Below are 24,683 nucleotides of genomic sequence, written 5' to 3'. Positions count from 1 at the left end.
TGAGCAACACGTTGTTGCTGGTGACAAAACCACTGATTATATATATTATATTTATTACATGTCTTGCTTGAATTCTAATGTAGAATACGGTCTGTTATTTTCTTGATAACAGACCGTTGCTAAGTATAACACACCGTTGCCATGCATAGCATAGCGTTGCCATGGACGCAGTTCTGTTCCCTCTGGAGGAGAGCTATCAATCGATCCGCTGAAAGAAGATTGGCGTCGGGGTCCTGATCACCCTGCCGTTGTTGTATTCGCTATAACAACGCTCTACATGATCCCTAACGTACATTGAAGTGATGCAGGCGTTATAGACCCGCTGATCGCTGTCTGATTCTGTGAATGAATGCCCGCATTGCATCGTGGGACATCGGCTTTGAATGCGCCCAGCTCGCTCATATCGTAACCTACTGTCCTGTCTTATTTACTGTAATATTTCACCGGTAATAAGACCGAAATAATATTATTAAAATAAAGAAATGCATACCATGATAACAGCTAAATACATGTTGAAAGATGTAGTTTTAAAAATATCAATAAACAACAAAGCAATCCAGCTTCCCTGGCCGAAATAGACCGAAATAATAACATTAAAAGAAATACATATAAACCGTGATAAGATCTGGTGAATAAATGTTGATTAAAACAGCGGTTATTGGGCTAAAAATACCAATAATATCAAAGCTGTATCCAGCTTCTCTGCTGCAGCCCGACTGGCAGAAAGTTTCGTGCTGTGATTACGTAAGATGCTTCTCATTGAAATACATTAGTATAAAAAACGTGACCCCAACACGTAAATCTTCAAAATAACTTGAGGGTATCACGTTCTAATAGATTTAATTTCGTAATGCCATCACGAACTGACGTGAGACTGGGTTGCAATCGACACACAAAGAGACTGACTACTACAGAGTATAAGGCTATGTTCACAGTTGGCGTCTTTTATTAAGATGCCAGCATCTGTTTGACATTATAATCCTATGGAGGAACCCGTGTTTTCAAAAAAGTTGTGAGGGCTTTTTTAAACGCGACTACCAAGGTTTTTTTCTGGTTCAACTTAAAAAGAAAAAAAAAAAAGCCCTATGTCAAGCTCTTTTTTGACAGCCGACCAATGACAAGCGGAGTAGCCAGATCTGTCGTTTCTATAACAACAACAAGAAATGGAGTCGGAGCACAGCGAGTTATATGATATGACTGTACAGGGAACTCACTTTGTTTTATCCAACGCTAGCACCATTTTTTTCTCTCTCTCTCTCTCTCTCTCTGTTCTTTCTCTAGCTTGCTCCACCACTTTGTTTTATCTAACGTTAGCATTAGCAGTGCTCCACATACATACACCCTAGGACAGACCTGGGCATTGTGCGGCCCCCGGGCCACATCCGGCCCTTTGGGCGGCCCTAACCGGCCCGCGTGAGGTCAATGGGAAGTTAGCAATCAAACGTAAATAAGTGTACATGCATGGAATACAACTGCATTGCTTTTATTTTGAAAGCGACTGTTTTTTGTTGTTGCTTTTTTTTTGTGTGCAAAAGTATGCAGCTTCTTCTTCTCTGGTTGCAAGTTGCAATTAAAAAGAAGTAGAAGAAGAACTGCAATGTGTCGGACCCCTGTGTCAGCGAGCCGCGAACTGAGCTCATGAGAGATGTTAGCATGGACGTGAATGAGCTGTAATCCCTAAAAATGTCAGTTCACAGCAGGCCCGGATTGGCTAATCGGGAGCACCGGGAGAATTCCCGGTGGGCCGGTCTGGTTGTTTGGTTGTGAGGGCCGGTGTTCAGGTATGGCACTGGTTGAAATCATAGTTGAATATTATGGATGCTGTCCCTATGCTGCCTGCACTCGCAGCCCACTTTTTGTATTTACAGTATTTATTTTTTCTTGCAGCCCACCGTTCTCTTCATTCATGCAGCCCACTCACAGAGTGCAGCCTGGTTAATGATGACCTATTTATGTTCGGAGTCCTCCGACGGCGCAGCACCTTGCTAAAAAGAAAATGGCCACCGCGAGCAAAAAGAAGCTGTTTTAAACGGGTAGTAGAAAGCGCAAAACGGCACTGAAAAGGCGTCAATTTAAAAAAGGAGAGCTCTAGAAAGTGACGCGGCCAGATGAACTTTTTCTATTTTTAGCAAAACGCCAAATGAAGGCGTTGAGACGGGTAAGCTAAGTTAGTTAGGAGAAGTGCCTGCAAACCAGCGTCTATGTTTATGAATCAAACTTGTTCTTGTAGCTCCGCAGCAGCAGCTAGTAGGCCTACTAGTCCAGTTTGCTGCTAACAGTGACAATGAAGAGGCAGTAAGGTTACCAAGCAGCAGCTATATGAGCCCAGAACTCCAGTTTGGGCAGGTAGGGTTGATCATTGACTGAATATTATAAGAATTAATAAGAGTGTGGTGTTGACCTGCTCTATATGAAAAATGCCCTGGGATAATTAATGATGCCAGATGATTCGGCACTACCATAATGACACTGACTTGACTTGATCAGAAAGCTTTGTAAAAAGGAGAGATTTGTGCTGAGAATTATGACAATTTATAAAATGTGATTTAGTGTCAGAAGCAGAGCCAGTAGTGTGCATTAGGGATAGGCGGTGTGGATGCTGTCAGTGTGGTGCACATGTACTGTAAGCTGTTGTATCACAGTGTGTGAACAAGCAAACATGATCAGATTAGCTACAATATAATCACTTTTTATGCCAAATTTTACTTGTGACCCATTATGAAAGTTGTATGAAATATTCAAAGGAAAAAATAGATGTCATTAGAAAGTGCAATACAATGTATCTTGTTCTTTTATTTAATCTGTGATTACTTATTTGCAAAGAAACAGATTCTGATATTGTTCAACATCATTGGGTTGTTGTTAAGATGTTAACTTTTCTAATAAATCTACATTGTGAAGCAACTTGGAAATAGTGATATTTTACAAAATACACCGAATTACAAGGATGTAGAGAACAGGGCGCTATTGCAGACTTATATACTAAGGTTTTGATTAAATTTTTTTAATATAGTCATTCGTGAAGTAAAGTGGGCCGGTCTAAGGCATGAAAATCCAGGGCTGAAAATGAGTCCCAATCCGGCCCTGGCTCACAGGAAAGAAATAAAGGTCGATACAGAGTGCCGAGTTTTTAACCAAACATGGACTTCTAAGTATTTATTTACTGAAGTCAAAGGTAAAGCTGTATGTTTAGTTTGCGGAGAACAGATCGCTGTGTTAAAGGATTATAATTTGAATCGCCATAAAAGCAACAAGGCTTTTTTTTTTACCAAGCGTCAAGACCAGTTTTGTGATATCACACAAAATCGCCAAAACAGTAAAAGCCATTTTCTGAAGGGGAGTTTATTAAAGAGTGTTTGGTGGAGTCTGCTGCGCTAATACGCCCAGAGAAAAAAGAGACGTTTGAGAACGTGCCGTCTGACATAAAATTAATTTTGAGTAGAATTGAGTTTAGTCTATTGGTCCGGCACTCCACAACAGTCTCTTTTTCTCATGTGGCCCCTTGGGAAAATGAATTGCCCACCCCAGCTCTAGGATAATGTAGCAGTAGCTGTTGTTATAGCAACAAAAAATGCTCACAGCTGCTTTTTGGAACCAAAGTACTGCCAGCTTCTTCTTTTTTACAAAAGCGCCCTAGTCAACTTTATCTTGTCAAAAAAGACGCCAAGTGTGAACATAGCCTAAAGGCTTCTTAACTAAATCCAACACAACCGGTCATGTTGCAGCAGTGATGTGACCCGAAAATGGGGAGAAATGACCAGCATTGGCCACCAAGATGACATCTTTTACGCTGTTAGCATGTAGCTACATGGGACAATGTTAACACCGCAGTAGCTTAAAAAACCAACAACACTCCAGTAGTTCCTGCCTGGAGCAGATGACCAATCATAGAAGGAGGACTAAGTGTTATGAGACACGGAGAGGAGAGTAGAAAGAACTGTTTACATCGGAACGTTCAGAAAAGTGGGAAATCTGAACGTTTTAGCTCACTGGGATTCCTCTCAAATACATTTACCTCATTCTTTAAAAACCAACATTATGACACTATAGCTATGACAGGAAAAATGGAAAAGCATAATAGTTCATCTTTAATGAGTATAACAGTATAACAGTACAAGGATGATGCAGAAGAATGAAGGGAAATAGGGAAATGTCAATTATTTTTTAATACAGCACAGGTTGATAAAACTATTTCATTTTGTACTGAAAAAGATAATTCATGTAACATTTAAAGTTCTTTCAGTCTGTAGAAATAGTTCAGTCATTTCTTCCCACATTTCATCTGTTGAAGCCTTGGTGGTCATTCAGACCCAACACAGAGGAACATATAGATAATATCTACAAGATATTACATTTATTAAAGTGGTCATATTATGCTTTTTGCCGTTTTCCATTTCCTTTATTTTGTTAAATATCTTTTTTGTGCATGTTATAGGTTTACAAAGTGAAAAAGCCCAAAGTCCACCCCAAAGGAACTTACCATCTCCAACAGAAAACACTGTTCACCAACTGCTCCAAACAGCTCTGTTGTAGTCCAGCCTTTACTTCAGAGACAAACGTGGTCACTTTGTAACACACGTTATAATGCTCACCTAGCTGCTAGCGTGGCACGCCCTCATACTCTGCTTCTGACTGGCTAGTAGTCCTTACCTAGCTACTGTCAGGGCACGCCCTCATACTCTGCTTCTGACTAGCTAGTAGTCCTTACCTAGGTACTGTCAGGGCACGCCCTCATACTCTGCTTCTGACTAGCTAGTAGTCCGTACTGTCAGGGCACGCCCTCATACTCTGCTTCTGACTGGCTAGTAGTCCTTACCTAGGTATTGCACATGTGCGACTCCCAACAAAGATGGAACAGAAGTGAGATGCCTCACTCTGTAGCTAAAACAGCTCAACACACAGGGTGAAAAGAGGAGCTGCAGCAATGTGAAGTACAAGAAAATATGATGTTCTTTGAAAATGGAACCACATAAACCTATTCTGGTACAACCTCTAAATACAATTATGAACCTGAAAATGAGCATAATACGAGCACTTTAAGACGCTAACCAATAAAATAGAACTCAATAAGAAGCACTGAAGATTCTAATAAAATTGTTAGATGATAGCAGTAGATTTTGGAAATCTATTTAGTATTCATTCTGTTTCATAGAGTCATCTTAACAACAATACATTGTCTGCACTGTTATCTCTTATTTCCTCTTTAGTTTTAATCTGATGACTTCTTGTGACTGTGTGATTTCTTCATCTAATTTAGATTCCTTAGCTTCTGCTTTATGTATTTTTGGTTACATCCTGGTGTCTGATTATTGTCATTTTACTCTCTTTATGTTGTTATATGGTTCCCTATATATATTTGATATTACTGTGATGAACGTCCGTTACATTCAAGCCATTGCCAAATGAGTTGCTACAAAGCTAATTAAGACTATCAGCTCCACACAACTCTCTCTGGATTTCTCACTATGACTATGTTCAGAAGATTGTGTTTTCCGGTGACATACCCGCGCAGAAACTCGAATGAAGATAATTACCTCTTCTGTAGAGTCCATTATGTTTGTTTAATCCTCTGTTTCCTCCTTGGCTACTAGCAACTGTGTGGAGGAATGGTGTGTGTGTGTGTGTGTGGGGGGTGCACAATAATGGGAGGCTTGTATCATATGCATGCACCGACAGTGTTGATGTCATTACTTAAAGGTCCCATGGTATGAAAATTTCACTTCATGAGGTTTTTTAACATTAATATGCGTTCCCCCAGCCTGCCTATGGTCCCCCAGTGGCTAGAAATGGCGATAGGTGTAAACCGAGCCCTGGGTATCCTGCTCTGCCTTTGAGAAAATGAAAGCTCAGATGGGCCGATCTGGAATCTTCTCCTCATGAGGTCATAAGGAGCAAGGTTACCTCCCCTTTCTCTGCTTTGCCCGCCCAGAGAATTTGGCCCACCCATGAGAGAGAGACATCATGGCTTTCAAACGAGCAAAGTGGCAGTTGGTCAAGGCCACACCGCCACCCTCAACCTTGCCCCCCCCCTCCTCCTCAATAGCTTCAGACACAGAAATGGCACATCCTAAGGAAAGCTCATTGTGGGACTGTAATTCTGCACCAAGGCTGAATTTTGGGGAAGAGACTTCAGATACAGTATTAGGGGACCACTAAGGCCTATATAAAAGAGACTTCAGATACAGTATTAGGGGACCACTAAGGCCTATATAAAAGAGACTTCAGATACAGTATTAGGGGACCACTAAGGCCTATATAAAATAGACTTCAGATACAGTATTAGGGGACCACTAAGGCCTATATAAAATAGACTTCAGATACAGTATTAGGGGACCACTAAGGCCTATATAAAAGAGACTTCAGATACAGTATTAGGGGACCACTAAGGCCTATATAAAAGAGACTTCAGATACAGTATTAGGGGACCACTAAGGCCTATATAAAAGAGACTTCAGATACAGTATTAGGGGACAACTAAGGTCTATATAAAAGAGACTTCAGACACAGTATTAGGGGACAACTAAGGCCTATATAAAAGAGACTTCAGATACAGTATTAGGGGACCACTAAGGTCTATATAAAAGAGACTTCAGATACAGTATTAGGGGACCACTAAGGCCTATATAAAAGAGACTTCAGATACAGTATTAGGGGACCACTAAGGCCTATATAAAAGAGACTTCAGATACAGTATTAGGGGACAACTAAGGTCTATATAAAAGCATCCAAAGAGCACCACGTTATGGGACCTTAAAAGCAGTTTCATGCTTCTTGCGTTCAGCGCGGACCGGATGGTGATATGACGCAAACGTGGCCTGGGCAACTGCGCAGAGGGTCTGATCGCCAAGCCACACACCTCCAAGATTTTGTAACAATGCGGATGAGGTCGCATAGACCGCGTTGCAATAATTGGCTACAGGAGAGAAGAAGTCTGTTCTTTGAGACCCTCTCACCGCAATCAGTATGAAAGACCAAACGGTTCAGGCTGACCATGCACCCCGACCGTGCTGAATGCAAGAAGCATGAATCAGCTTTAAGAATTTCTCATGTGGGAGACAGAAATTACGCACTTTAGCTTTAAACTAAATTAAACTTTTTTTCTTTTTCAGTTTCGACCAAATAAGTTCAAATGTCAAAACACCAAAGATATGAATACTGATTTCCAGGGGAAATGACTTTCAGTCACACTTGAGGTTTATGGTCTCAAGTATCATCAAGTGCTGATGTCTGCGAGTACTTCTGCATCACCACCTGGGGGAGCCATAGACCAGACAATTGACCAGACAAGAAGAACAGCTCTCATCTCTGTCATTCATATATTATATTATTTCATCTCATTAATTCACTTATTTTCACTAGTGTATTACAGTATAAAGGCTTTTTCAAAGTAAAGTGGAGAATTAAGTGAGCGCCTCTGGGGGCCTCGCCCCTCTGGGGGCCTCGCGCCTCTGGGGGCCTCGCGCCTGCCTGGTTTGCAATCACGCTTTTTTTTTCTGTCTTTTGTCACCGATTTCACAAACACTGGACTACAAATACTTTATTGCTGAGTTTGCGTGCAAGAAGGCAAGGAAAGTGCCGTTCACTTCATCCAGCATGGTAAGTCGGAGTCTTTATAAAGCTATAGAAAGAATATAACGTGACATGCAGCTGAGCTGCCATGCTGTAGGTCAGATGGCCTATTATTCTGACATAGACCGCTATCTCTCTTAACATCAAAATAAAAGTAGGAATAGATGAAAGGCATTGCCACGGAGATAGTTTATCTCTGTGGCAATGCCTTTCATCCTATCTATTTTGGCATATTTTTCAGCACCATGGAGAGAGGTACTTCCACAAATACATGCACACACAGCAAAGCACACTAAATCACGCACACACACACACACACACAATATGACTATGTAGCTGTCTAATAATGGCAGTCCCTGTGCGGGTTTTCAGTCTACTTGCGCATGCATTACGGTGTATGTCAATGAGCAGGGCCTCGCTGTTACGGTGGCTCTGAATCCAGTTCGAAATCAGATAGTGAAGACAAGATGACTGTATGGAGAAAATCAGTTATATATTTTTGACCTAATGCCTTGATGTTGAGGGTTTGTAGGGTTGACAATTGGTGGATACAATGAAAGTGGTTAAATACAAATAATAATAATAATAATAATAATAATAATAATAATAATAATAATAATAATAATAAAACAGCTAGAACAGTCTGGTAATTTCAGAAAGTGACTAATCACTTTGCTGTAACTGCAGCCTTTTAAACCAGGAAAATACAACACTTAACATATAACAATATGATAACATCCAAAATCTAAGATGATATCTAGTCTCATATCACGATAATGGTATAATATGGATATACTGCCAGCCCTAGATGGCCGCACACTAAGCTCCAGTGATTTCATTAATAACGTTTTCTACCCCTCTTGGTCTTTCTCAAAGCTCAGGTTCTTACTTGTTACTTGCCTTGAGAAAGACCAAGTGTGGTCAAAACGTTGGTAACAGAGGCGTCGTTAGGCCTGGGCATCCCCGGCTACAGCCCCCAATGTTTTATCAATAACCCCGGATCTCTTGCTCTCTCTCTCTCTCTCTCTCTCTCTCTCTCTCTCTCTCTCTGTCTCTCTCTCTCTTTTTTTAACAAAAATAAGTATAATATAATAAAAAAGCCAGAGAATGTCTAATGCAAATTAAGAAAACAAGTGTTTTCCAAGGAACTCACAGTTCTTACATTTTTTTTATAGAACTCATGGTAGAACTGTAACTTTTTCCAGTTTATTTTTCCGAGGCGAATAGAATGGGCAGCTACGTGCGGGCTCTGACCAGCATGACGTATTTGTTGCTATCACCTAGCAACCGTCTGTAAGTGAGGAAAGACCTGTGCGTGTCCACTCTCTCAGTAAAAATAGAGATGAGCAGCGGGCCTTCTGTGGTCTGTGCAGCTTATAATGGACGCGCTCTGATGTGGACATGCTGTGGCAGATGTGTCATATTTGTGTTCCGTGTATTTCTGCCATAGTTTCGGTTTTCCACCTCCGATGCAGAGCAGCGTACAACCACTTCCTTAAACTTTGTCTCATTCAGAGACCCAAACGGGGCTCTGAGTCTGTCAGAAGGTCTGAGATCTACCATATCAGCAGAGTAATCACGTAATGCACAGCAGACTATGGTGCAGGTGGATTATTTTCTGAAATATAGACTGTATTAGCCTATTATCACTTTATTTTTCTCAAAATATCAATTACTCCTCCAAATCTCAGAGAACACAGATGTAATATTTTGAATCTGCACAAAGTTTTGAACATAGGCAGAAATCTTGCTCAAACACATCTGAAATATTACAGTCCAGGGGTTTATTAATTCATTAAAATGAATGAATGTATCATTGAGGTGAATAATTGTCATATGCACATTTAAGGAGGTTTCTTCCCCAACAAAAGATGCAAAAGAGGAGGGAAGAGTAAATGATGCCTAGGCTACATGTGTGCTGACTCAGATATAATTAGAAAAGACGATCCAAAGGAGAATAAATAGGTGAAAGCAATACAGAATGCCTGAGAGTCTTACTGCAAAATATTCCATTATGGTTTTATATTTTGAATTGTCCCCTATATTTTTCTTTACATAAAGATATTTCCAGCATAAATTGATTCAGAAAAAGGTAGAAATAGGTGCATAAAAATTCACCTGAATGCAGGAAGTGAAGTGTTTAATGCTCATTGCTAGTGTAGTTGGTCGAATATATATGTTAATATGTTTAGTTTTTGTTTAAACAGACACCCCCCAAATTTTTGTTAATATTTGAACCATTGTAACTAATCCTTAACAGACTTATTGAAGCTATTACACTTCCACTTCAGTAGATGGCACTATGGCGCTACAGTGGATCCATTAGGGAGACCGTAGCTCTTAGCTCTGCTCATGCACAGCTCAGAAATAAACGAGCTTTGGCGTGAGCAACACGCTAACATTGTTCTCTCTATCTATTGACTCACAGGTACTGAAAAACTTTTCATTGTATATATATATATATTGTATTGTATATTGTATTCTCATACTGCTTGTATCCGCGGATTATCTAAATGTTTTAGAAATGGTGTGATGTTGTGAGCTGATTTTGAGGTTTTTGTGTTGAGAGTAAAAAGTGTTACTTTGAAGCAAGTTGTTGCGACCAGTGTCAGCATGCTGATATTAGCATCCTGTAACATAAGAAAACATGTTCTATATTTAGTTCAGAGTATTAGCCAGCCAGCAGTGAGGAAATGGTGACGAGAAATACTGTTTTAAGCTAGTTTTACATTCCCGGTCATTCAGTAACATGGCGACGCCATCTTGTCAAGCGCTAATGTTAAGTGCACATGTGAGAACGTGTAAGAATGTTTTATGTATGGAGCTGTTTTATGTGTTAAATCATTTTAGTTTATGTGCATTTATTTTCCATCAGACAGTTTCATATTATTTATTATTATTATTATTTACATTATTTTTTTAACGGTTTATTATTATTTTGACATGCACTTTTATCAGAGAGCTAATACAGTAGAGACAATGTGAATGTATGGGAACCGTATGCGTAGCTCAGAAATAAACAAGCTTTGCCGTGAGCAACACGCTAACATTGTGCTCTCTATCTATCGATTCACAGTTCCCAGTTTTCTTACGCTACGCAGTGCTTCCTAGCCTGTGTAGCCATTGCTGCCGGTCCAGTTTTCCCCTAGGCCTGGATCGGTAACACTAGTAGCACTGCTACTTGGGCGGAGTGATTAGCGCAACACCTGAAAAGCACCGTTGTTATTCTCTGCTCCTCACCACGGGGCTTCTCAGGTGCTGCAAGCAAATCACTCAAGTAGCAGAAGTAGCAGTGCTTCGCCTTCTGAGAATATAGTTCCCAGTTTATATACGGTTAGAAGATGGCTGTGTCTCATGTGACCTTGTTATTTGTACACGCTGTGACTATACAAATCACAACATGTAAATAGGAAAATGTTGGTGTTATTTTGTCACTTATTGGGAGCAGTAGGCTAGATGGAGCCGGTTACCTCCAGGATCTGGGCTAAGCTAGGCTAGCGGTGGGTGCGTCAGACAGAGTTACGACACGCACGGAGATGAGAAGGGTATGTATGGACTTCTACTCTGTCTAACTCTGGGGGATACGGTGAATAAGCTAAAGTCCCAATAAGTCGGCGTGTTCCTTCAAATGGGTCCGGGCTAAGCCCGGAACCTCCTCAAGTCCTAGAAACACTTCTGGTTGGTAATAAAATCCTTCACTGCCATGAGCAGCAGCCAAGCTTCGCTGTGCATTCAGCAGAAACTCTTGCTGACATCATCATAGGTGTTGTATCTAAGAGAGAGTAGAGTAGATGTGGTCTGGATCCCTGGAGGCTGGATCCAGACTCTTGTAGGTGGAGTCTGCACGGGTGGAGAGTGGAGAGCAGTTCTCATAGATGTTAATCTGAACACAAAAATACAGTCAAAATACAGAAACAGCAACTTAACCACACATCTCAAATACTGTGGCACCATGTCTGGATATGTAATTGTGTGATGTGAAAGCAGAAGTTATCAACATTTAACACTTGTACATGAGAGGGAAACAGAAGCTGTGTATTTATCTGCATTTTGGAGGAACAATGAGTGTTTGGGTCAGGGTTAGGTATTAGGCATTAGGTAGTGAATGTTTGGAACATACTGAGTAAAGAGAGAAGTGGACTATGCTGCTGTGGTTTGAGAGGTTTCTGTTGACACTTTGATACTTCTTTGTGAAAATTGTCAAACAGCTGACCACAGCTATTCTCAGTGAAGTGAACTACTATCTAATATTGGATGTTTTTAGCACAGTGGAATAAGCTGAAAGTGTAATATTCACTCTGATTTTGGCTCTGTTTTCAGCTTAAACAACTCCTAAAAAACACATCTGGTTCTTAATCTGGTTCTCTATGTTCACCAGTTGTTCTGTCTGCTGTTTGTTTCATTCAGGTGGACAGAAACATGTCTCCAAAGAAATGATCATGTTGCTCCATAACTGCTGGATGTTTAAAACAAGCAACTGTGTGCTGATAATAATGTCAGAATGGTGTTAGTCTCGCATTGCCAGACCTTCCTTCACAGCACTGTGGAGGGGGCTCTGCCTAGGTCCACACAGCATTCTGGGATGGGAGATGCTCTGGTTTACTGGCATTTCTTTAAACCAATAACTATCGTCTTTGGCGGTGCTAAGTGCTCATTTAATCACTTCATTGATAGAATGACGAGACTCTCAGTTTCTCCACTAATAAAATATATAATATATATATCTTAATAATATATCTTGGATTGTAGTTTTACAGATGAACTGCTGTGTTTCCTTTCCTTCTCTCAGTGCATCAGCAGCCATATTAAAAGCTAACAGTGAGAGCTAACAAAGATAGATGAGATAGAGAAAGTCACCTCAGTCCTGGTGATGTCTGTGTTTCCTCTCTGGTTTGAACCTGAGGAACAGACAAAGTATTCTCTCTATATTGAATGAGTAATTATTAAAACGGTGCAGATAATGTTGAAAGATAACTAACCATCAGAGTGATTAGTCCTCTTTTTGTAGAAGAACAGCAGAACAACAGCCAGCCCCAGCACCACCACCACCACAGGGACACACACACCCAAAACCAGGGGGAGATCTGGAGGAGAGATAACAGGAGAGAGAGAGAGAGAAAAAAAAAAAAAAAAAAAAAAAAAAAAAAAAAAAAAAAAAAAAAAAAAAAAAAAAAAAAAAAAAAAAAAAAGAAAAAAAAGAGAAAGAAGAGAAAAAAAAAAAAAAAAAAAAAAAAAAAAAAAAAAAAAAAAAAAAAAAAAAAAAAAAAAAAAAAAAAAAAAAAAAAAAAAAAAAAAAAAAAAGAGAAAATACCAACAGTAAATCATGGACACCAAGGCGGCTGCAACAAGTATTATTAACCCCCATAAATGAAATAGCCTGACGCTATCTGGTTAACATCACCATGGCAACAACACTGATTAATAATATAAACTCCATTCCAGTGTTAGTACCAAGACCAAGACCACTTTCTGAAGGTCCCATCTCGGTATCAACTGCATATTTACCCGGTCTTGTCTCCGTCTCTGCTAAAGAGGATTCAGGACTTTATTTCCAGACCCAGGGGATGTTGCTAAATGGTCTGTGTATTACTGTAACTGGATGTAAAACTTCCTGCTTCAAATGCAACCACTAACTTTTTACTGTTAACCCTTTCTCCCCGGCCCTTCAACAAGAAAGAGAAAGCAGGAGACAGGAGAAGCTCTGGCTGTCTGGTCTGGTCTGGTCTGGTATGGTCTTGACTCGATCTGGATACACTCTGGTCTCGGTGTTGACTTGGTCTCAGTTTAGTTGGTCTTAGTCTATATCCACTCTGTCCACTTCTGGGACTGCTCCGGTGAAGAGCAGCCTTCCTCTTTCTTTGTGTTGGCATTCTAATGGTTTTTTAGGACTATGGTTAACTGCTCCTCAGATCTCTGCAGGGTAAATCCAGACAGCTAGCTAGACTATCTGTCCAATCTGAGTTTTCTGTTGCACAACTAAGACAACCTTTGAAGGTACACATGTTCCACCAAAAACAAGTTCCTTCCCAATGCTATTTTGTAGAGGCACCATGGCTCCGTGCAGTGCTTAGCGCCTCCCAAGACGATTGTGATTGGTTATAAGAAATGCCAATAAACCAGAGTACGTTTCTCTCCCATACCGGAGTGCTGTGTGGACTAGCCAGACCTTCCTTTGCAGCGCTGTGGAGGAAGGTCTGGCAAAGCGAGACTAAGGTGGTCTTGACTACAACACTGCTACACACATATATTACAGCAAAAAGAGAGCTGCACAGTTTTAAACACCACGTAGCACACACCACCTCACCCCCCCCCCCGTGGTACGGTTCATGAAAAAACATCCGAACCGCTCGGTTCGCTAGTCTCGGTTCGGAGTGTGTGTGTGCCGCACGGTTCTTCAGTACACTGTCGGTGGACGAAGGCTGCCAGAACATCACCTACAAGGTACCTGCTTTATTATCACTGACTGCCGTAGTGCCCACTTTCAACACCTATGTTAAAACACTTACTGGAAATGACGAGCAGGATGAGTTTGACAAACGCAACCCATGGCAGCTGATTGGACGATCGCATCACATGGGTCTTGCTGCTCCCGAATTTCAAAACAGACTGTCATGGCGGCTCGTTCAGAATACGATCTCATATTGTGCTAAAATAGTTCACCGAAACGTGTTTCTGAAAACATTTTAAGCGAGAAATAGGCCATGCAGTTGCTGAATCTGTCTTCATTTCAGATTGACAAAGGTCAGTTTAAAAGATTTTCGGCAGATTTTGAGAGACACCGAGCCGACCGCTCCTCAAGTGGAGTGGGGTGCTGCTGCTGCAGGTCACGTCACCTGCAGAAATGTCAAGTGGGAGAGAGGCTGCCCGGAGTTGGAGGATGCGCCAGCGGTGTTTATAGTCTGGTGTGTGGGAACATTTTGGAAATCATGTTACCTATGATGAAATAAAACAACATATAGAACTGCCACTGTGTGCATGTATTGTGCAACATGCATTCAATATGCTAATTTTAGCTATATGTAATATGCTGAAGTATATTCTGGAGAGTTAAAGATCAAAAGAAAAAATAACAAGAACCGTACAGAACCGAAAACCATGACCCTAAAACCGTGATACGAACCGAACCGTGGGTTTTGTGAACTGTACCACCCCTATTGTAAATGTACCTGAACTTCCTGCTGATGTCTGTGATGTCATCAGTGTGGAGGCTGATGGGACTGATGGTGAAGAAGGTCTGAGAGGAGAGGTTGGAGCTGTGAAACATTAAAAACACGATCAAACAGTCAGATAGTGATTGTAGAGATCCAAAGAAGTGGTGATGATCAGATGCTCCCTGCAGAGAACTCTGTGCAAACATCCATGTGTTTTAATCCCACAGCTAAATGCTGAAGGTCATCAATGGGTTTGGTGCAACAAGATTCCAATCAGCTGCAGTGTGGGACCGTCTGAGTTCATCACATATTTTACACATCATCTGTATCATCTGTATCATATGCAGCTCTAAATACAACTGTTAGACTAAACATGTTGAGTTATTTGAAACATCAGCAGCTGTCAGTGAACAGTTAATAACATGACTCTCAGTAGAAACTCACCATCTCTAACTCGGATCTTAATCTCCTGGTACGATGGTGGGAATGAGAAAAATCTGAACAAACCACATCTGTACCGTCCTGAGTCAGACTGAGTCAGGTTTCTGATGCTCACATACAGAATTGTTTTAACTACTGGAAAACCTCCTTCTATGTATCTGATGCTGTATCTGCCTCTCTGAGCTGTGATCTCTTCTGTCTCAATGAGAATGTCTCCATCTTTACATTCGTCCTTACAGAAGATCCTCCTCCTTCCAGAGAAAGTGAAGGAGCATCTAACTGTGATGTTTCCTCCTTCTGTTCCTGTACTCTCGATGATTTCTGCATTGATGAGACCAATGTTTCCATCCTGCAGTGCTGTTAAAAAGATGAACAATCAATAGATACCATCTGTACTTCCTGTAAGATGTTGCAGTCTGATTTGTTTCACATTTCCATAAATCATACATAGATCCCCACAGTCATACTGGGAGCTGCCCAGTTCAACCAGTCTGTGACTGAGGGGTAACAGTTTAAAACAACAGAGATCTGGATTCTTTCAGATTTCAAGCATTAAAATAATCTCACAGTCTGACTCTGATTTAATGTTCCCCAGAGAATAAAAACAACTCAAAAAGCAATGAAGTGATTCAGTCAACAATAATGAAACACATGGAAACATTACTGTGTTCAGACAGAATGGGAGGTCAGTTTTAGAGACAGCACGATTACAAACAAAGTCAAAGTTTGATTTTATCCTGGGCTTTATGAATCTGGCTCAAAACACATCCAGACACAGTCAGAAGGACAGAAAGTTTGTTTGTTTGTTTGTTTGGAGCAAATCAACACAAACTGTCAAACCGGTACCAATGATACATATGATGATAAGCATAAAAATTATTGAGTGAGAGTTACGTTAAGGAAAATAAATTATATTATATGTTCATTTCTGCTTGGGGAGTATAGTCTATATTATTTAGGAGAGCAGGGGAGGGTGTCTGATCTTTTACTCATCCCATGATTATATTTTTTATATATTTTATATATTTATTCTGGCTACAATATATTGAGGTGCTAAAGTTCATCAGCGCCAACAGAGCCGTCGCCACGGTAAGATGCCAAACCATTTACCATCTCTTTATCCAAAAATGGAGAGTAGCTGCAGTTTTACTGTTACTGCCTTAAATATATTGTTTTTATATAATGTTGAGAGGGTAATGAACTTTTTTCCAAAGAAAATACTGAAAAGGCTGCAAAGGGCTTTTTAGGAATATAAGATTCAGCCTCCCTCCCACCAAAATAATTAGTTTACAGTCCCTAAAATAGCTGAACAAAACGTGGAAGAAATTGTAGTGTCCTATAAGATATGAAAAAAATGTTATTTAGACAAAATGTAAACCTATGAAACATTTTATTTTATATATTATTTTATATTTATTTAAGTGCATTTTAGTTTTTTCTTCTATTTCACCACTTCAACATCCATCCTCAGCTCTAAAATAACCCTCAAATATCAAACAATCATAACAAACAGCATCAAAAGCAACATTTAAAAATGTTTTATTAAAATAAATGTGAACCTATGAACCAAGCATTTTGTTTAAAGGAGTGATAGAATGCAAAACCGATTTTACCTTGTCATAGTTGAATAACGACGATTTGGTGGGTTTACCCACCACGTTTGGTGAGTAAATAGTACATACATAGAACCTAAAAATCCCATTGACACCTCTTTCCTCTGCAAATCTCACAATTTGAAACTGCCTCCGAAAACAAGTCACCGAGTTGACGTCAACCTCCTCCTCATTTGGCTCTAGTCTCTACCTATGTCACGCCCAAACATTTACATAGGCTACACCACTGATCTGAGGTCAACTTAGTCTTCTGAATAGGTTGCGCAGATCTCAGAAATTGTATACATTGTTCATCTGCTATTTTATCACTAAATTCACTTCTGAGCCTGTTTTATGCGAGAAATCAACTATGTGCTCTGTCACGGCTGGCAGCCCACGGTGCTCGATACCCGCGCAAAGTGGACTACCAAAAGCCGCTGCCCTGACAGAGCTCCAGGGCCTGCAGCTCCCATCTTCCTGCTAAATGGTCGGTGTGTGTGAGTGAGAGCGCGGTCAGCGAGCTTGTTACGCCCAATATCTTACCACAGGTTCCAGTTAATCTTATAATGGATATGTGTTGAGTTATTTAAACAAAAAAAAATGAACGCCTCTTGTCCACGAGTGAGCTGTATGGAGCTCTATCAATGAGAGCGAGCTAGCTTGCCTCCTCCTAAGAAAACCTCTAAAATTCACAAAAATGCATTAAATTGAAATTGGACAGCTTTGTTAAGAATTTAGGGTAGCTGTGCTATACATGTCGTGCTGAAATTCAAACTGTAAATATATGATAGTTATGCCGAAAGTGTAGCAACAATTTTTTCCCATAGGATTAAATGGGACACATAGTCTAGCTAGTAGCTCCTCCTAAAGAGACCCCTCATGTTCACAAAAATGCCTTAAATTTAAATCGGACACCATTGTTAGCTTTATAAGACATTGGGGTAGCTGTTTTATAAGTGACGTGAAGAAATTCAAACTGTAAATATATGAAAGTTATGCCAAAAGTGTAGCAACGATCTTACCCCATAGGATTAAATGGGAAACATAGCCTACCTTGCAGCTTCTCCTAAGGAGAGCCCTCATCTTCACAAAAAAGCCTTAAATTGAAATTGGACACCATTGTTAGCTTTATAAGACCTTGGAGTAGCTGTTTTATAAGTGACGTGACGAAATTCAAACTGTAAATATACTTTAATTATGCTGGCAGCTGGCCAGCTGCGGAGCCCCGAGCCCCGGTCGTCCAGTAACCGAGAAACGGTGACTTTCACTGGGTATGGAGGTTACCGCTCTCTCGTCAGACTGTGTGGAGCTCCTAAAGTCCGACACGTCTTACCAAATTTGTAATTAGCCATACATTTTCGTAAAACAGCCCATATTTGAGCTTTATATAGTTGATTTCTCACATGAAAAAGTCTCAGAAGTGAATTTAATAATGAAATTGTAGACAAACAATGTATAACTTTGCAGTCTCTGAAATATGAGACCTGCTGTCTAGTCTGGAAGTTGTTTCTATGTGGTTCGCTCAAACCAATCAGCGCACAGCTCATCTAAATATTCATGAGCATACCATATTTAGAAGAAAAGCTCTTGTTACAATTAGGGCTATATTCACAGGATAGTTAAGGACCCATAAAAACACAGTCCATCAATAAGAAACTGTTTCCCTTCTGCTGCTAAGTTGAGCTGACCCACTGTAGATAAAGAAATAATAAATAAAAATGACATAATTAAGACAGAGTAGAAGCTGAGTTTACTCACTGAGGAAGAAGAAGCAGATCAGAGAGTGACAGACGTTCATGTTGGAGGATCTGATGGTTTAACGCTGCCTCTCTTTCTTCTTCACTGGTAAACCAGGAACTGTTCACTTCTCTAAATGATGGAGTCCCTCCTCCAAACAAATCACACCCCCCTCTACTCTCCTCCACTCTATTCTTTATTAAGTCTTTTCTTTAATCTGTGAGTTTATGTCTGATTTAACATTAAAACTAGACTTGGTTGTATCTTTAAGTGGGAAGTCATATCTTTGTAAAATCAATGTATGACTATAAAATCTCTACCTTGTTAACACATTTTTGAGTCTTATATTGAGTCTTCTATGTTCATTCTTTTTTTATCTACCAGTTTAACCAGCTTCAAATGATCAACTTTTTTCAAAAATCCGTTTAGGCATTGTGTTTAAATTGAAATAAAAACTAAATGCCGGCTAATTTGTTTCGTTTTTATTTTCCTGTACAAAACTGATACTTTATGCAACAAGAAAAATAATAATTATTATAATTTTAAAAGTTGTTACAGCTTTGTGTCTATAGAAACTCGGCAGTAACAACTGGTACAGTGTAATCCCTAAATGTCCTCTCATAATTCAAGTGTTGAAGCCTTAGCGAGCGTTCAGACTGAAAACAGACCTGCATTAAAGATCCATGTTGTTATTTCAGGTAACGGTGAGATGAAGAAATCAGCGGCCCCTTCAGTGTTTACCAAGCAGAGCTGTCAGAGCACTTGAATTACAATATACTGAAAGATGATTGGAATATTGGAATGGATATATGGAATATTTGCCCAATAATGCCCAAAAAATACTGCCTATCACAGTTTCAAAGTTCAGCATTGTTAGGGTGTGGCTGTGTTGAGTGACAGGTGGGTGACCTTACAGGTGGCTAGCTGCTTCTTGTCTGCTAGAGCCAAGAGATTAGATTATCATAATTATTGTATAATATGATTTAGTTCAACCTTTTGGATTGCAAAGATTATTTTAATGACTCACACTGATGCAACAATAATGGTGACTGCTAGAAAACTACCAATGTTCAAGTCATACACAGTTCATGAGTATGTATGGTACATATTCATGAACAAAAAATGTAAGTTCCTGATCTTCTGATACCAAATAGTCCTATTTGGTATCAAAAGATCAGGAACTTAAAATTGTACAGGCCATTGTTCTCATGATGACTGAATTCAGCACCTAAACACATTAACTACAGTTTGAAAAGTACAGAATAAATATAGTATACAATTATATAATGCATAACTGTTATAAGAACATATACTTGTGCAAAAGCAATAAACACATAGAGCTAATAAAAAATATTTCATCTTAAAAAAAAAATAACATAATGTGAGAAATAACTGACATAGTTTCCCCCAATAATGATAAAAACAGATTTCTTTGAGTGAATGTGACTCATTCTAAGCACTCTGTGTCCCCTGTTTGCTCCTGAGAGAGTAAATGTGGCGCTGACAGCGTTGAAGCTACAGCTGATGTAAAGTAACAGTAGAGTACAGAGGAGGGGAAGCGTCTTGGGCGTGGCTGCCGGCCGAGCTGGCTTCTACCCGAGGAACAGAGTAGACCACGTTATCTGCGTCACCACAGGGGGCGCTGTGCAGCGAGGCAGCTGTACCGTTGGGAAGATCCAGCTCAGAGTAGGTGAGGTCACTCCAGTCGTCTTCAGTCTGCAAGAAAACACAAAGATCAAACTTTATCACCTGACTTTACTCGCCTGTTTCTTCACAAGAGCATCATTTCAGCGTGAGCTGCTTCATGTAGACCACATGTGTCAAACTCCATGCCTGTGGGCCAAATCCGGCCCCTTGCAGATTTAGATCCGGCCCATATATCAATTTGGGTTCACAATAGATTTTGAAAACACAGGAAAGTGTTTTTTAAACTACAATTACCTGACATTCAAAGCAGATTATGGCAGATTTGCAGAATCTGAGACGCAGAAATTCCCCCAGAATCAGAGAGAGAGTTTTCATATTCAGGCTGTGAAACAGGTTGTTGTTAAAAAAAAAAAAATGTATCATTGTTTTGCTTGATGTGCTAAATTCTTTGATGGCTAAGGAACTCTTTTGATGACTTTCGTAGGGCTTCATGTCAACAAAAAGCGTAGAAAAAATGTCGGAAAAAGCAACAAACGGATGACAAATGTCTGAAAGCCACAAAAAAGTCTGAACAAAAACAAATAAACTCTACCTGTCTGGTCCTTGGTGTGATTCTCTTTTTCCAGTGTGGCCTTTAGTGAAAATGAGTTTGACCCCCCTGATGTAAACTGTTCACAGGGTCTTATCTCTGAATCTATTGTTTACCATGAATATCTGTATCAGTGCCACACCTTTTCCTCCCTCTCTCTGTTCACACTTCCTCCTCCTCAATGGCTTTAGATACAGTACAGTATGATCACAAACTGGCCTGGTTCCTGTTCCTCAATAGGTTGCTTTTCTCTCTTGATGAACAAAATAGACAGATGGAAGTCCTCCTCCAACTATATTGATTTATCTTAACATTCTCTGAGTAAAGAACTAGATTTCATTTTAATTTTGAAAACATTAAGCTCATTTAAAACCCTAGTTTTCGTCCACAATAACATTTTCATTTGTCTCAGGCCACGTCTCAAAGCCTGCATCCAAACATAAAAAGGCAAATGAACATTATTACATGATCATGATCACCTAAGATAGGTAGGTGCTAGGGATAGAGAAACAGCTGTGTAAATAAAAACTAGTACCTATCAGCTGCAGCCTGAAGGTGTTTACTAAAACCTAAAACCCTACCAGACTTTTGACTTACTTTCTTCTGAGAAGTGGGTGCAGTGACTAAGCTGTACTCCTCTGTGGTTTCCACTTCATCTGGTTTGGTGTATTTGGCGTAAGTGTAAACTGTAGACACTTCTACAGGAGGAGATGTGCTCTGTCTGTCCTCTCTGATCTCCTCATACACTCGGTTGGCCTGCAGGAAGAGAACAGGGCTTTGTATTAATATCAGCTGGTTGATACTGACACTAATGATGCTGAGATGTCCAGATGAACCCAAACTCACCTCTGTGACAATAGAGTACTCAGTTTCCAGAGGAGGTAGGAGAAAAACATGCAGTTCGGAGCATTAGACTAAAGCAGATGACTTTAAAAAAACTTTTGTGACTTCATTTTAAAAGGAGCTTTCAAACTTTCTGGGCAGACATTAAAGTTTCTATATATGAGATTTAATACATTATTATAGCAGCAAATAACTAGCCTGTATGAATCCTGAGCAGAAAATGAAGTCACAGTGTGAGTTGTTATCAGAGTTTCTCTTTTCTTTGTTTTGGTACCTGGGCCGGCCGTGTGACTGTTAGTGCATGTGAGTCCCTCCCTTTAAACTGTTGGCCCTCCCTTGGTATTAAAGAGTTTAAATTGTTTGATGCTTTTACCATCTGGACCGTTGTGGACGGTCCCCGTGAACCTCTGGTCGTTCATACTGATTGAGGTTAAAGCGCTCCAAGAATGGACCTCCTCTCTTCTGTCTCTCTCTGTTGTAGATTGAGTCTACTCTTTAGAAACGTCTCCTGAACCGAGTTATAAGACCTTTGTGGGGACTGTAGCCAATCATTGCAATGCAGCCTAGGAGACCCCGTCCACATTGTTACAAAAGACCCTCCATACACAGTCGCCCAGGCCGCGTTATTCAATATGAACATCCACAATGCCGGATGGAAGCCCTAGAGCTGCTTTTTTCAAATTTGTTTGTCTCTTCAGTGTGTTAATGGTTGTCATATGACTTCTTCACTGATATAGCGGTTGGCGGTGTGTGTGTGTGTGTGTGTGTGTGTGTGTGTGTGTGTGTGTGTGTGTTGTGTGTGTGTGTTTCCTGTAGTCTCACCTTTGGGTTTCCTGGCCCTCATCCTGCAGAAAATCAGCAAAGCTACTGATAACATGATGAAGAAGAGGACCAGAGTCAGACCCACATACAGCAGAGCTCTTGGGGCTGTTTGAGCAGAAGAAAAGGCCGTTGGTTTTACACTTCCTGGTTCATTATTAAATATATCTGGCAGCATAAACTGGACTCAAGGTACATGAGGGCCTGAGAGATCATTCATGCTGTGTTGTCCTACTATAGTAAATCACTTTATTTGTAAATGTACTTTATAACCATTTTATAACTTTACCTTTTTACTAGAGTAATTGTTTGTACGTATTAATAGGACTGTGTGTTTCGAGGCTCTCTGGCCAGGGAGGCTGATGAAGGTGTGGAGCTTAAACGCTGTGATGTCATCAGTGTGAGGCTGATGGGACTGATGGTGAAGAAGGTCTGAGAGGAGAGGTTGGAGCTGTGAAACATTAAAAACACAATCAAACAGTCAACGATAAAGTGATTGTAGAGATCCAAAGAAGTGGTGAATGAAACATCAGATGCTCCCTGCAGAGAACTTCGGTTCAGTAGAAACTCACCATCTGTAACTCGGATCTCGATCTCCTGGTATGATGGTGAGGATGAGAAATAACCGACCAAACCACATCTGTACCGTCCTGAGTCAGACTGAGTCAGGTTTCTGATGCCCACATACAGAATTATCTTAAACAATGAAATCTTTTTATATGTAATGCTGTATCTGCCTCTCTGAGCTGTGTACGCTTCTGTGTCAATGAGAATGTCTCCATCTTTACATTTGTCCTTACAGAAGATACTCCTCTTCCCAGAGAAAGTGAAGGAGCATCTAACTGTGATGTCTCCTCCTTCAGTTCCTGTACTCTCGATGATTTGTGCATTGATGAGACCAATGTTTCCATCCTGCAGTGCTGTTAAAAAGATGAACAATCAATAGTTACTATCTGTACTTCCTGTAAGATGTTGCAGTCTGATTTGTTTCACATTTCCATAAATCATACATAGATCCCCACAGTCATACTGGGAGCTGCCCAGTTCAACCAGTCTGTGACTGAGGGGTAACAGTTTAAAACAACAGAGATCTGGATTCTTTCAGATTTCAAGCATTAAAATAATCTCACAGTCTGACTCTGATTTAATGTTCCCCAGAGAATAAAAACAACTCAAAAAGCAATGAAGTGATTCAGTCAACAATAATGAAACACATGGAAACATTATAATAGAATAAAATGTCCACATCGAATGTCAAAATAAAAAAGGAATTAAAAACAAGATGTATTAACAAACTGTAGTTTAGAAAATGTTGTTAGACTGTTTAGCTGTGTCTTCCAGGTTTCTCTGTGTTTCTCCTCGGTAAGATGGCATTCATTCATTTAAAATGAAGTAGTTTATTAGGTAGTTTCCTTTTTGTGATCAATTTCTTTTGAAACCAAAGTGTTGGGATGGGTTACAAGTTTGTTGAGCCTCACAGAAAATCAATGAGTGGCATCTCATCTCATTATTAAAAGAAAAGATAAAGTCAGAGCCTGTACTGGTGAGTTGATCACCTTCCTTCCTCTTTCCTCCCTTCCTTTCTCTCTGTGAACCTCTATAGGTTTAGATCTGGAGTTTCCTGTGATGTGAAGCTACAACAAACTGTAGTCAGGGGGAAGCAGCAGAACTATTTCCTCTGTTACAGTTATAATACAACATTAATAACTGCTTAGAAAACAAGTACAGCACAACAACAGGCACAGGTCCAAAGTGAATTAGATTAATAATAAATAAAAAGTTGACTAATACCCAGCAGTATGTAAAGTATTTAAAATGACCTCCACCTTTCCCAGCAGCGATATTAAAGCGATAAACTTATGAATGCATTAATGATTATAATATTATAATCTGCATTATTCTGAAATGGGCCATTCTGCATAGTGAGAACTTTCACTTTTGGTACTTTAAGTACATTTTGATTATAATACTTGGTAAAAATGTAAATGCAGCATCAAGTTTCTAACAGTGTATTTCTACTATTATTCAGAGTAAAAGACCTAAGTATGACTATCACCACTCATCACATCCTGTTTAACCACAGAAACCAACCAATGTTACACTAAAACAAGATGTGTTATAACAGAGTTTACTCATGAGAAACTGTTTCCATTCTGCTGCAAAGTTGAACTGAGCGACTGTAGATAAAGAAAGAAGATAAAGAAACAGAACGCAGTAAAAAGAGACAGAATGATAGAACTAGAAGCTGAGTTTACTCACTGAGGAAGAAGAAGCAGATCAGAGACTGACAGACGT

The 24,683-nt window shown here is 39.9% G+C and overlaps 2 long non-coding RNA genes across 3 annotated transcripts; both read right to left on the bottom strand.

The window, feature by feature from the left end:
- Nucleotides 1-11,431: 11,431 nt before the first annotated feature.
- Nucleotides 11,432-12,594, bottom strand: LOC120558814. Its single transcript, XR_005639201.1, has 3 exons — nt 12,549-12,594; nt 12,427-12,467; nt 11,432-11,452 (listed from the first exon to the last, which is right to left on the bottom strand). It is a non-coding gene; the product is annotated as an uncharacterized LOC120558814 (long non-coding RNA).
- A 7,378-nt stretch (nt 12,595-19,972) lies between these two features.
- LOC120558806 lies at nt 19,973-22,410 on the bottom strand. Of its 2 annotated transcripts, none has more exons than XR_005639190.1 (3): nt 22,392-22,410; nt 21,324-21,482; nt 19,973-20,206 (listed from the first exon to the last, which is right to left on the bottom strand). It is a non-coding gene; the product is annotated as an uncharacterized LOC120558806 (long non-coding RNA). The 2 variants fall into 2 exon arrangements; XR_005639189.1 differs by lacking the exon at nt 22,392-22,410 and adding an exon at nt 21,573-21,602.
- Between the last annotated feature and the right edge of the window lie 2,273 nt (nt 22,411-24,683).

Source organism: Perca fluviatilis, chromosome 5 (genome assembly GCF_010015445.1).
Source record: "Perca fluviatilis chromosome 5, GENO_Pfluv_1.0, whole genome shotgun sequence".
In the NCBI taxonomy this organism is placed as follows: Eukaryota; Metazoa; Chordata; class Actinopteri; order Perciformes; family Percidae; genus Perca; species Perca fluviatilis.
This window is presented reverse-complemented; position numbering and strand designations above follow the sequence as displayed.